The following is a 15,224-nucleotide window of genomic DNA, read 5'->3' on the forward strand; positions in this document are numbered from 1 at the left end:
TTCCTCTCCTTCCCTTCCTCCATGTGGTCTTCGGCCTTGATGTGCTTCAGGAGCCATCATCATTCTCTCAATGGTTATAGGCATGCCTTGGCTTAACCACATTGGATTCTCCTCTTCCATTGGCACTTTAGCTTTTGCACACAACTTCCAAATGGTACTCGGATAGTACAACCAAGACCCGGCCGAATTCTTCTCAGCAAGCTTTTGAATGTCCTTTGCCAGAATTTCATGAACTTTTACCTCTCCTCCTACAATTATGCAATGCAACATAATAACTCTATTCTTGTTATTCTTCGTTTGGTTCTTGAGGAAGAGGCCATGATCACTTGGTTGTTTGAGACTCTTGAGGTTAAAGGGAGTGTGAAGAATGTTAGAGGTTTTGATGTGTGTCTTGGAGAAAGATGAAATTTGAGGCTGAGCTTGTTATGATGAGAAATGATGAAGGGAAGTTTAAATGGTTGGAGTGCAGGGATTCGGTCACATGCATGGCTTGGAGGTGGTATGTCATTTAAATGAACAATGAAGGGCTGGGATGCAATTAGATACTATGTGAATCAAAGGTGTGCATGTAAAGATGAATGAAGACAAAGCTTCCTTCTTCAATTGTCTCTGCCGTGATCATTTCAAGGAGTGGCAGATTCTCTTTTTAAGGCATGTGATGAGACTTTGTCCTCATGCTATGCTTTCCTTTGTCTTGTCTCTTTCATAAAGTGTTCTTTGACCACCTAGTCATCACAACAAGACAACACACATTAGCTATATCCAACCGTGGCAATAGTGCTTCTTTTCATTAACACTATATGAATCATCATTCCTTATATCCATTTGAACCGTGACTTTCCTTGGAGGACACCAAACTTAATGTTTGGTCATATAGTTGAAAATATGTGTTTCTCCCTCCAACTAGTGAAATTGAAATCCCAATGTCATTCTTGGTCAAATGTTTATAAGAAGTGTTTTCATCATAATTTTCCTTTTTCTCTCTCTTTTTTTTTCTCATGAAGGATCAATTGTGTCCCTAAATCCGTGCATCAAAGTTTGGTGAACACCAAACTTGTATCTGGCTTAAGGGGTAAGTGTGAGATGCTAGTAGTAAATCACAATTGATGCCTTCATCACAGAATATGATTTCTTTTTTAATTGAAAAGTCTCAGTAAAAGATAATGTATGATCATTGATGCATGATTTTTTTTTCCATGAGAAGAGAAACACCAAACTTAGTGTTTGGTCATATGCTAGGCATATAATGTGAAAATATTTGTAACACTAGTTTGGTGTGCTTGAAGTCACACCAAACTTTAGAAGTCTTAGCATATGAATTTTTTTTTTTTTTTGCATTCATTGAGTTAGTCCATGAAAACAAATTTCATGCTCAGATGATCATAGCTTATTGAATTTAAAATGACATAAATCTTAAATCATGGGTTGCCTCCCATGGAGCGCTCTTTTATTGTCACTAGCTTGACATTGGGGCTTTCTTTTATGGTGGTTGAGGATTGTAGTGCCTCAGCTTGTCTCCCCTGACTGTGATCCTCCTCTTTGTTCTCTGGTGTTCAATTTCAGCGTGCTCTAATGAGAGTATGTTGCTGACAGTGTAATAGTCATCAGTCTGTTGGCTTGCTCCCAGCTGTTGATATGTCAGTTGCACTTTGTCACCTTTGGAAAGCCCCTCTGTTGGAATCTTCCTGTTCTTCCAACCCTTTTTTGTTTTGTTTCTGCATTTCATCCTTTCTTTTGTTGACCTTTCTTTTCTGGCCGTAGGCTTACCTTGGGGATCTTTCATCCTTTCAGTGGCTAATACTCCAATATTCTCTTGGACTTCTTCATCAGTTTGCACAATATTTTGCCTTGGGATGTTGTTGTGAATCGCCTTGTTGCTTTCTTCCTTTAACTGTGATTCTTCCTTGTCAAGTTCCATATAGTTTTTCTTCTCATTACCAAACTGTGCTTCTGGTAACACCTTCTTAGTGACACTCTTGTCATGCATTCTAAGAGTTAATTCTCCTTCCTCTATGTCTATTGCTTCAGCCAAGGGAATATTGATTTCCAGCTTTTTGAAAGTCTCAAGGAACTTATGAAATTGTTGGTCCTTGGTTTCTTTATTGAGCCTCTAGGGGTATGGCAGTGGAGGTGTGATGCTCTTTCCTATTTGCTGCTGTCCCTGAGTCACTTGTGTTAAACCGTGTGGTTGGTTGTCTTTCCCTTTGAGTTTCTCAATTCTCTTGTTTGGCACCACAACTTGATCCTTGGCTTCATCTGCCTTTGTTTGCTCTTCATCTTCTATTGCACTTTCGCTGCTTTCTGCTTGCTTCTTTGTAGTGTCATTATTTCTCATCAATGTTCTCCCACTCCTTAATTGTATCGCCTTGCATTCTTCCTTAGGATTTGGAATCGTGTCACTCGGCAGAGAACTTGAGGGTCTCTCAAGAGAAATCTGCTTGGAGATTTGCCCCATCTGTCTCTCTAGGCTCTTCAGGGATGCTTCATGATTCTTGGTTGTCATTTCCTGGTGTTTCAACATTTTGTCTATCACGGCCTCCAAGTTAGTGATTCTTTGGGCTTCAGGTGATACTTGAGGTGGGTTATGAGATGTGGGTGGTGGATGGTAGGCATTTTGGTTGGGGTTGGGATAGTTGTTTTGAGGTTTTCTGTAGGGGTTCTGGTTAGTTTGCTGCTGGTTGTGGTTTTGGTTGCTTCTTGGGTTGTTTTGGTTTGAGTTTCTCTGCCATGGTTGTTGGTTTTGGGTGTGATTATCTCCCCATCTGAGGTTTGGGTGGTTCTTCCAGGATGGATTGTATGTATCACCATACACTTCATTTGGTCCTTGGTTGTGCGTATACTATACTTGCTCTTGTTGTTGTTCTTCTTGAGTTTCTTCATTCTGTCCCCATGTGGTTGATGGTTGGCTAGTGTTAACTGCTGCAACTTGGAAACTATCAATCCTCTTGGCCATTTGTTCAAATTGTTGTTGAATTTGCTGCTGCATCATCTTGTTTTAAGCCAAGATTGAGTCCACTCCTTCTAGCTCCATTACTCCTCTTCTTTGTGATGGTTGGCAGTTTCTTTGATGAGCAAAGAAATATTGGTTGTTAGCCACCATATCAATGAGATTTTGAGCTTTCTCTGCAGTTTTCATGAGTTGCAAGGAACCTCCAGCTGAATGATCCAAAGCTTCTTGAGATTTTAATGTTAAGCCCTCATAGAAATTCTGCAGCTTATCCCACTCAGTGAATATTTCAGGAGGACATTTCCTGATTAGAGCCTTGTATCTCTCCCATGCCTCATGGATGGGTTCAGCCTCCATTTGTGTAAATGTTTGTACCTCAGTCTTCAACCTTATGATCCTTTGCGGTGGGTAAAATTTGGCAAGGAACTTGTTTACCAAGTCATCCCAATTGTTGATGCTGTCTCTTGGAAAGGATTCCAACCATTGAGTGGCCTTGTCTCTGAGAGAAAATGGGAATAGCAATAGCTTGTAGCTGTCAGGAGGCACACCATTAGTTTTAACCGTGTTACAAATCCTCAAGAAGGTGGATAGGTGTTGGTTCGGATCTTCAAGTGGTCCTCCACCAAAAGAGCAATTGTTTTGAACCAAAGTGATGAGTTGTGGCTTTAGTTCAAAATTGTTTGCATTGACATTTGGAGTTAAGATGCTACTTCCACAATGTCTAGGATTTGCAAAAGTATAGGAAATGGATGAATTGCATGAAATTAAAGAGAACTGGAATTTAAAGTGCTGAATCTTAAAGAACAAGAAATTAAATGGCAGAAACTTAGAACGCAAGAAATGTAAATTGCAGAATCTTAAAGTGCAAGAAATGTAAATGACTTGAATTGTAAAGGGAATTGGGAATTGGATTTGCAGAAATTAAACAAGGAAATGTAAAATTACAATAAGCAGAGAAATAGAAGAAGACTTGGATTGAACCGGATCTAAAAACAGAATTGTAAATGAGCATGAAAATAGTAAACAGGGAATGGGAAATGGGAAATCCGGATCTCAGGACCCAAGAGACTAGAAACCAAGTCTAGATCTCAATGCCTTCCTAGATCCAACAAGAACAATTGCAAAGGAAATTGTAAATTGCAAAGAAAGTAGATGAAGAAGCAAGTAATTGAAACTCAAATTCAATTAAGCAGAAAATTAAACAAGATCCCAATGTGAGATTGAAACAGAATTTCTTCAACTCTCCACCCAAAATCCAAGACAAGAAAAGTAAAGAATGCTGGGCAAGAACAAGGAAGAAGAGAGATCAATTCTCCTCCCAAATTCTCTTGAATTAAAACAACAATGCTAAGAAAAATAAAAGTGAGCTCCAAGCAAAACCGAAAAGAAAGCTATTCTGCCAAACTAAAAGGGAAGCTCCGTTAAAACTTAAATTCAAATCTATTTATACACTTTCTTCAAATGGTCTTCAAGCCTTCAATTGGGCCTTTGCTCTTGGTGGAATTGGGTTGAGAGAGGCCTTGGTTGATTGCTCTTGGAGTTTGGAGAAGAACCGAATTGAACCGGGTTGGAATCATGAAAGCTTGAGTAAAAGTTGGAGTAAAAGTTAGGGGTCTAACTTTTGCTCCAACTTTTCACATCAGCACCCTTGTTTTGCTGATACCAACGTTGGGGCAAAAGTTAGGGGTCTAACTTTTGCTCCAACGTTGGCCTCCCCTTGCCTTGTTTTGCTGATACCAACGTTGGGGCAAAAGTTAGGGGTCTAACTTTTGCTCCAACTTTTGCCCAAAAGTTAGCCAAAAAGTTAGGGGTCTAACTTTTGCTCCAACTTTTACTTCCTGGTTCATAATTAATCAAAAAGTTTGAGCTAAAGTTTGAGGCAAACTTTTGCTCAAACTTTTTGTTCTCTCTTCCTCCTAGCCCTTCCTTCTTGCATCAACCTTTCTCCAAGCTTTCTTCACCTATCATTAATCAACCAAACACATCAAAGCTATGCTCAAAATCATGAGATATTCATTCTTTCATAATATGTGACAATTATAGCACAAAACCTCATGAAATAGCATGAATTCATACATGGTTGATTAAATCAAAGGAAACATGAAAATCTACCCAATTGGCTTGCTTTTGGCTCAAGAAAGTGCATAATTCTATTGAAAACAAAAGAAAAAGGCTAGTGAAACTAGGCTAAGATGACTTGTCATCAAGCATATACCACCACTGAACCTTATTCTATTTCTTATCAAATTGGACTATTACTCTTTTTGTTTCATCATTTTCTCTTATTTAATCAAAAGGGGACAAAGCATACATTGAAGCAGGATGAAAATGAAACAAGCACTCAGATTAGAACGCTTAGATGACAGTTAAAAGACAATGAACAAACAGAATGTAAACAAAGGCAAATTGATCAGCAGGGGCACAATTAGACTTGCAATTAAAACACTTCAAAGCAGATGCAATTAATTGACAATACAACCTTTTGGTATCTTTCTGCTTAATTCTTCATCATTCTCCCTAGTTTTTGCATTCTTCCTGGTGATGATGCATGATAAACCACTATTTTATGATTTATCTTGTGCTCAATTAAGTGGTTTTTATCAATTCTTTGCTCACTTATTCATATAATTCGCATGGTTTTACAAATCCTTCCTGATTCTGTGATATAATTGAAAACATGTTTCCTGGGCCTTTAAACTGTCAATTTTAATTATCCTTTGTTACCATTCGATGTCGTGATCTATGTGTTAAGTATTTTCAGGCTTTATAGAGCAGGAATAGCTTAGAGGATGGAAAGGAAACGTGCAAAAGTTGAAGGAACACGAGAAAATGAAGTTTTGAGAAGCTGGCATGACGCGTACGCGTGGACGACATGCACGCGTGACTAGCGCAGAAGCCAAGCGACGCGTACGCGTGACTGACGCATATGCGTGACAAGAAATTTTGCCAAACGATGTGTACACGTGACATGCGCGACGTGCAAAAATTGCAGAAAGCGCTGGGAGTGATTTCTGGGCTCCTTTTTGGCCCAGTTCCAAGCCCGAGAACACAGAATAGAGGCTGTAGAGTGGAGGAATCATGGATCATCAATTCATTCACATAATTTTAGGTTTTAGATGTAGTTTTCTAGGGAGAGAGGCTCCCTCCTCTCTCTAGATTTTAGGATTCTTAGGTTTTGCTATTTCTCATTATTAGATCTCTACTCTATTTTAATTTAGTTTCTCTTCTACTTTTAATTGTCTTAGAATTCTAGTTTATTTATCTTTCCAATTGAATTTATGAACTCTTCATGTTAGATTTGATTTTTCCATTTAATGCAATTTCAGGTATTTCATATTTATTGCTTCTTCTATTATTTGTTAGTTATTGATGTTTGAAATTGGTTATTTGGATTTCATATTCCTGATTACTTTTCTATGATTTTATGTTATGCCTTCCAAGTGTTTGTAAAAATGCTTGGGAGGGTTTTGAGTTAGATTTCTATGTTTTTAGCCTTGGTTGAGTAATTAGAGACTCTTGAGTTGTCAAACTCCTTTGTTAATTGATAATTGAAAGTTGCTAGTGGATTTGGATCCCTCTAAAGCTAGTCTTTCCTTAGGAGTTGACTAGTACTTGAGGAATCAAATTGATTTGTCTACTTGACTTTCCTTCATAGTTAGAGGTTAACTAAGTGGGAGCAATGGACAATTCTCATCACAATTGATAAGGATATCTAGGATAGGACGTCCAGTTCTCATACCTTGCCAAGAGCTTTTCTAGCTATTAATTTACTTTCTCGCCATTTTATTTCCTTGTCCAACCTTATTCAAAAACCCAAAAAGATACTTTTCCATAACCAATAATAACCACACCTCCTTGCAATTCCTTGAGAGACGACCCGATGTTTGAATATTTCGGTTTATTTTTATTGGGTTTGCTTTAGTGACAACCAAATTTTTGTATGAAAGGATTCTTGTTGGTTTAGAAACTATACTTACAACGTGATTACTTTTGTTAAATTCTCTACTAGCAAAAATCCGTTCATCAAAATGGCGCCATTGCTGGGGACTTGCAAACATGTGCCTTATTATTGGTTATTGTGAATATTGTGAATAATTTTGCTTTTTCATTTCTTCGTTAGTTGTTTCTAGTTTTAGGAGTTTATTCTCATTATTTTCTTATCTGTTTTTATTTTTACTTTCTTTTATTACTATGAATTCTCACCCCTTTGGCTATGAGTTTGGTTACAATCATGATGTAGGTAGAGGAGATTGCAATGAGAGCTTGGATCAAGGATGGGACAATCAAATATGGGAGGAACCATAATAATTTGATCAACCCTCTTGGCAACAACCACCCCAAGGTATTATCAACAACCATTCTATGATGCTTACCAAGACAATCGTTATGGTGGACCTCCTCGTGACAATCAACACCCACCACAAAATACCTATGCACCCTTCCTCAACAAAGATTTGAACCACCATACTCACAAGCCCCTTTCCACCATTCACCTCCATATGACCCTAACCCTTATCCATAACTCCAGCCACCATACGAACCCTACATAAAACCACCTCAACCTCCACTAGATAGTAACACCCTTTGTGTTATTCGCTAAGGGAAAATATAGCTTCAAACCACACTTGCCTCTACTCTCACTAATCTCACCTCTACCCTCCAAACTCTTATATCCCGATGCATCAATCCAAGAGCAGCATGATCCCAATTATGCTACTGACACGAAACAAGAGAGAAGGAATCGGGTTGAAGATGAAGGAGTAACTGAAGAATTGGTGAGGGAAGACATCAAGGAGGAGTTCGATTTTGTATTAGAGCAATTGGAGGAAGCCATAATAGTTGAAGAGGAAGAAGTGGTTAAAGACCTAGGAGATGCTGAACCTCCATGGGAATTGAGAGTTATAGAGAATTCCGCCAAAAAGTCTAAAATTGATGTTGAGGAGGATAGTGCACAACCTCCAAGACATATTCCTTATGAAGAATTGGACGGAATAGATCAAGAAACAAATTCCCTTGGTGATGATGATCATGAATCAAGCCCTCCTAGTGATGAACTTGCATCAGCAATTGAACCCCTTGAGTTTGAAGAACCTTTCCCAAGTGAATTTGAAGATGATGTGGAGGTAGACTTTTCTCAACCTCCAACTTATGACTTGAGTGATGGGGAAGAATTAGAAGATTTTGATCAGGATGCGGTTGAAGTTGAAGAGGTTTGCAAGGAGGTAGAAGGATTCACAGAAGAGCACAAGGGAGTAGAGCCTGCAAGACCATTGGAAACACCTCTCCCAAGGTCATTTCCATCCAATACAACATTCAAATGGGTAAAATCCTTATCCTTAACCCGTACTTTCCCACTTGAATATGGTTTACTTGGGACGGATGGTCAACTTAGAGCTCTCTGTGGTTTTAAGAGTAAGAGGGAGATGGTTAGTGGTAGGAGTTGGCATGCAAGGTTCAATATGGTTGCATACTCCGAATTAAGGTACAAGGATTAGTGTAGAGCTGGATTGACTGGGTCTCGGAAGTTGTTTGGGTATCTCAGTGGGAATTCAGATTGCGTGCCACCCGGTTGGAATAATGATGCTCAATGCGAAGACGGGTGCAAAAGCAAGGTTTGGAACCCCTGAATTCATTCTACCAATCAACACTCTTGGAACCTTGCCACTTGCTTTAACTTGATCGAAGGCTTTATATGCCTAGTTTGGGACCCCAGAGGCTATTGAAATTGCAAACATTGGTGGGGATTCCTGGATGAGTTCAAGCACAAGCCACCATAACAAGGGGCTCACCAAATGTCCAACTTAAAGACTTTAACTAAAAGTGCTAGGTGGGAGACAACCTACCATGGTATGATCTTTCAATTTTATCCTTAATTTTATCTTATCCTATTTTTATTAGTGTTCATTCATGATGTCTGCATCAACATTTGCATTCTACATTTTGCATTCTGGAAAAAAAAAGCACCCCACACGTGTGCGTAGGCCACGGGCGGGCGTCGATATAAACTTGGTTCTTGGTGCGCAGAAATCGTGACGGTTCCATTCCTTGGTAACGGCGCTGAAAACTTTATACGCACATTCATAATCTTAATTCTTTGTCACAACTTCGCACAGCTGACCAGCAAGTGCAATGGGTCGTCCAAGTAATAAACCTTACGTGAGTAAATGTCGATCCCACGGAGATTGTCGGCTTGAAGCAAGCTATGGTCACCTTGTAAATCTCAGTCAGGCGAATTCAAATGTATTAAGAGATTATAGTATACTAAAAGATAATTAAAATAGGATAGAGATACTTATGTAATTCATTAGTGAGAGTTTTAGATAAGCGTATGGAGATGCTTTCGTTCCTCCTGACCCTCTGCTTTCCTGTTGTCTTCATCCAATCATTCCTACTCCTTTCCATGGCAAGCTGTATGTTGGGCATCACCGTTGTCAATGGCTACTTCCTGTCCTCTCAGTGAAAATGGTCCAAGATGCTCTGTCACAGCACGGCTATTCATCTGTCGGTTCTCGATCATACTGGAATAGGATCCATTGATCCTTTTGCGTCTGTCACTACGCCCAGCACTCGCGAGTTTGAAGCTCGTCACAACCATCCCTTCCCAGATCCTACTCGGAATACCACAGACAAGGTTTAGACTTTCCGGATCTCAAGAATGGCCATCCATGGGTTCTAACTTATACCACGAAGATTCTAATATCTCGGACTCGGTCCCCTGTATTAGATATCCAAGAGATACCCATTCAATCTAAGGTAGAACGGAAGTGGTTGTCAGGCACGCGTTCATAAGTTGGGAATGATGATGATTGTCACGATCATCACATTCACATTGAAGTGCGAATGAATATCTTAGAATCGGAATAAGTTTGTATTGAATAGAAAAATAGTAGTACTTTGCATTAATTCATGAGGAACAGCAGAGCTCCACACCTTAATCTATGGTGTGTAGAAACTCTACCGTTGAAAATACATAAGTGATGAAGGTCCAGGCATGGCCGAGAGGCCAGCCCCCAAATGTGATCTAAAGATAAAACTAAAGATGTAAATACAATAGTAAAAAGTCCAATTTATACTAAACTAGTTACTAGGATTTATAGAGATAAGTAAATGATGCAGAAATCCATTTATGGGGCCCACTTGGTGTGTGCTTGGGCTGATCATTGAGCTTTACACGTGTAGAGGCTTCTCTTGGAGTTGAACGCCAGTTTGTAGCCTGTTTCTGGCGTTTAACTCCACTTTGCAACCTGTTTCTGGCGTTTAACTCCAGAATGCAGCATTGAACTGGCGTTGAACGCCGGTTTGCGTCATCTAAACTTAGGCAAAGTATAGACTATTATATATTTCTGGAAAGCCCTGGATGTCTACTTTCCAACGCAATTGAGAGCGCGTCATTTGGAGTTATGTAGCTCCAGAAAATCAACTTTGAGTGCAGGGAGGTCAGAATCCAACAGCATCTGCAGTCCTTCTTCAACCTCTGAATCTGATTTTTGCTCAAGTCCCTCAATTTCAGCCAGAAAATACCTGAAATCACAGAAAAACACACAAACTCATAGTAAAGTCGAGAAATGTGAATTTTAATTAAAAATTAATAAAAATATACTAAAAAATAATTAAATTATACTGAAAATTGTGTAAAACCAATGCCAAAAAGCATATAAATTATCCGCTCATCACAACACCAAACTTAAATTGTTGCATGTCTTGACACCTTCACGCCACAAGCACATGGTTAGGGACAGCTTGGTTTAGCCGCTTAGGCCAGGATTTTATTCCTTTAGGCCCTCCTATCCATTGATGCTCAAAGCGTTGGATCCTTTTTATTTATCCTTGCCTTTTGGTTTTAAGGGCTATTGGCTTTTTGCTCTTGCCTTTTGGTTTAAAGAGCTTTTGGCTTTTTCTGCTTGCTGTTTCTTTTTCTATTTTTTTCGCCATTTTTTTTCTTTTTTTTTTTGCAAGCTTTTTGTATTCACTGCTTTTTCTTGCTTCAAGAATCATTTTTATGATTTTTCAGATTATCAAATAACATTTCTCCTTTTCATCATTCTTTCAAGAGCCAACATATTTAACATTCATAAACAACAACTTCAAAAGACATATGCACTGTTCAAGCATACATTCAGAAAACAAAAAGTAATGCCACCACATCAAAAAAATTAAACTAGTTTCAAGGATGAATTCGAAACCATGTACTTCTTGTTCTTTTGTTTTTAGAACAGTTTTCATTTAAGAGAGGTGATGGATTCATATTCATAACTTTAAGGCATAGACACTTAGACACTAATGATCATATAGTAAAGACACAAACATAATTAAACATGAAGCATGGAAACCGAAAACAGAAAATAAATAGACAAGGAGATTAAGGAATGAGTCCACCTTAGTGAGGGTGGCGTCTTCCTCTTCTTGAAGAACCAATGGTGCTTTTGAGCCCCTCTATGTCTCTTCCTTGTCTTTGTTGCTCCTCCCTCATAGCTCTTTGATCTTCTCTAATCTCATGGAGGATGATGGAGTGCTCTTGGTGCTCCATCCTTAGTTGTCCCATGTTGGAACTTAATTCTCCTAGGGAGGTGTTGATTTGCTCCCAATAATTCTGTGGAGGAAAGTACATCCCCTGAGGCATCTCAGGGATTTCATGATGAGGGAATTCCTCATGCTCTTGTTGAGGTCCATGAGTGGGCTCTCTTGATGTGCAGTCAAATGCTCTATTACTGAGCTATGGACCCTTGAGATGAATCTCTCCATCTCCCATGACTCAAAGGTGGAAGAAATTACATTCCCTTTCCTCTTTCTTGAGGTTTCTCTGGCCTTAGGTGCCATTTATGGTTATGGAAAAACAAAAAGCTATGCTTTTACCACACCAAACTTAGAAGGTTTACTCGTTCCCGAGCAAAAGAAGAAAGAAGTGAGTAGAAGAAGAAGAAAATGGAGGAGATGGAGGTGTGTGAATGGTTCGGTCAAGGGGGTTTAGGTGGTTATGATGTGTGAAAAAGAAGGAGTGATGGTTTAAATTTAAGTGGGTGGGTGTAGGTGGGTTGTATGATGGTTTTGGAGGAGTAATGGAGGTGATTGGTGGAGGTTAATTGAGGAAAAATGTTATGAAAAGGTGTGAAGATAAGAGAAGAAGTGGTAGGGATCCTATGGGGTCCACAGATCCAGTGGGGCCAAGGACTTAACATCCCTGCTCCAATTAGGCATGTAAAACGCCCTTGCTGTGCAATCCTGGCATTTAACGCCAAACTGCTGCCTGTTTCTGGCGTTAAACGCCCAAATGTAGCTTGTTTCTGGCGTTTAACGCCAGGAAGATGCTTGTTTATGGCGTTAAACGCCAGCTTGGTGCCTGTTTCTGGCGTTAAGCGCCAGACAGATGCTTGTTTCTGGCGTTTAAATGCCAGACTGCTCTCCTCCAGGGTATGCTATTTTCAATGCTGTTTTTCATTCTGTTTTTAAATTTTCAGTAGTTTTTGTGACTTCACATGATCATCAACCTAATAAAACACGGAACAACAAAAGGAAAATAAAATAGATATGATTAAATAACATTGGGTTGCCTCCCAATAAGCGCTTCTTTAATGTCAATAACTTGACAGTGAGCTCTCATGGAGCCTTACAGATGTTCAGAGCATTGTTGAGACCTCCCAACACCAAATTTAGAGTTTGAATGTGGGGGTTCAACACCAAACTTAGAGTTTGGTTGTGGCCTCCCAACACCAAACTTAGAGTTCGACTGTGGGGGCTTTTGTTGACTCTGCAGTGAGAGAAGCTTTTCATGCTTCCTCTCCATGGTTACAGAAGGAGATCCTTGAGTTTGAAACACAAGGTTGTCCTCATTCAGTTGAAGGACTAACTCTCCTCTGTCCACATCAATCACAGCTCTTGCTGTGGCTAGGAAGGGTCTTCCAAGGATGATGGATTCATCCTCATCCTTCTCTGTGTCTAGGATTATGAAATCAGCAGGGATGTAAAGGCCTTCAACCTTTATTCACACATCCTCTACCTGTCCATAAGCCTGTTTTCTTGAGTTGTCTACCATCTCTAATGAGATTCTGGCAGCTTACACCTCAAAGATTCCCAGTTTCTCCATTACAGAGAATGGCATGAGGTTTATCCTTAACCCAAGGTCACATAGAGCCTTCTCAAAGGTCATGGTGCCTATGGTACAAGGTATTAAGAACTTTCCAGGATCCTGTTTCTTCTGAGGCAATGTTAGTTGATCCAGATCACTGAGTTCATTGATGAGCAAGGGAGGTTCATCTTCCCAAGTCTAATTACCAAATAACTTGGCATTCAGCTTCATGATTGCACCAAGGTACTTGGCAACTTGCTCTTCAGTAACATCCTCATTCTCTTCAGAAGAAGAATACTCATCAGAGCTCATGAAGGGTAGAAGGAGGTTCAATGGAATCTCTATGGTCTCTAATTGAGCCTCATATTCCTTTGGTTCCTCATAGGGAAACTCCTTATAGGTTCGGCCATGATGATTAAATCAATGGCTTTGCACTCTCTCTTTGGATTTTCTTTTGTATTGCTTGGGAGAATACTAGGAGGAGTTTCAGTGACTCTTTTACTCAGCTAGCCCACTTGTGCCTCCAAATTTATAATGGAGGACCTTGTTTCATTCATGAAACTTAAAGTGGCCTTAGATAGATCATAGACTATATTTGCTAAGCTAAATGGATTCTGCTCAGAACTCTCTGTCTTTTGCTGAGTGGATGATGGAAAAGGCTTGCTATTGCTAAACCTGTTTCTTCCACCATTATTAAAGCCTTGTTGAGACTTTTGTTGATCCTTCCATGAGAAATTTGGGTGATTTCTCTATAAGGGATTATAGGTGTTTCCATAGGGTTCACCCATGTAATTTACCTCTGCTATTACAGGGTTCTCAGGATCATAAGCTTCTTCTTCAGAAGAGGCCTCTTTAGTACTGTTGGATGATTCCTTCAATCCATTCAGACTCTGAGAAATCATATTGACTTGCTGAGTCAATATTTTATTTTGAGCCAATATGGCATTCAGAGTATCAATTTCAAGAACTCCCTTCTTCATAGGTGTCCCATTACTCACAGGATTCCTTTCAGAAGTATACATGAACTGGTTATTTACAACCATGTCAATGAGTTCTTGAGCTTCTGCAGGCATTTTCTTTAGGTGAATGGATCCACCTGCAGAATGGTCCAATGACATTTTAGATAATTTAGAAAGACCATCATAGAATATATCCAGGATGGTCTATTCTGAAAGCATGTCAGAAGGACACTTTTTGGTCAGTTCCTTGTATCTCTCCCAAGCTTCATAGAGGGATTCACTTTCCTTCTGTTTGAAGGTCTGAACATCCACTCTAAGCTTACTAAGCTTTTGAGGAGGAAAGAACTTGGCTAAGAAAGCCGTGACCAGCTTATCCCAAGAGTTCAGGCTATCTTTAGGTTGAGAGTCCAACCATACTCTAGCTCTGTCTCTTACAGCAAACGGGAAAAGTATAAGCCTGTAGACCTCGGGATCAACCCTGTTGGTCTTAACAGTATCACATATCTGCAAGAATTCAGTTAAGAACTGAAAAGGATCTTCAGATGGAAGTCCATGAAACTTGCAGTTCTGTTGCATCAGAGAAACTAATTGAGGTTTTACCTCAAAATTGTTTGCTCCAATGGCAGAAATTGAGATGCTTCTTGATAAACCACTATTTTATGGTTTATATTGTGTTTAATTGTGTAGTTTTATCATGATCCTTACCCACTTATTCATTAAATTAGCATGCATTTAGATTTCCTTCCTGAATTTATTACATGTTTGGAAACTGCTTCCTAGAGACTTTAATTATTTATTTTTAATTCTCCTTTATTCCATTCGATGCCGTGATCTGTGTGTTGAGTGTTTCAGACTTTATAGGGCATAAATGAGTCGGAGATTGGAAAGGAAGCTAGCAAAAATGGAAGGAACACAAGAATTTGAGGAGATAACCAGCGAGAAGTGACGCGGTCGCATGGCTCACGCGACCGCGCGAAGGAGAGCAAATCGCAGTGACGCGGATTGGAAAAGTTCTGGCGACGCGGTAGCGTGGACGACGCGAACGCGTGGCAAAGAAAAACGCGAATGACGCGTCCGCATGGATGACGCGATCGCGTGACATGTGCGATCTGCATAATCTGCAGAATTCGTTGGGGGCAATTTTGGACCTTATTTTGACCCAGTTTTCGGCCCAGAATAGCAGACTAGAGCCAGAGAATATGCAGAAACAAAAGGAGAACATTCATAATATACAGTTAACAGTTTTAGATCTAGT

The sequence above is a fragment of the Arachis ipaensis genome, chromosome B04 (genome assembly GCF_000816755.2).
Source record: "Arachis ipaensis cultivar K30076 chromosome B04, Araip1.1, whole genome shotgun sequence".
In the NCBI taxonomy this organism is placed as follows: Eukaryota; Viridiplantae; Streptophyta; class Magnoliopsida; order Fabales; family Fabaceae; genus Arachis; species Arachis ipaensis.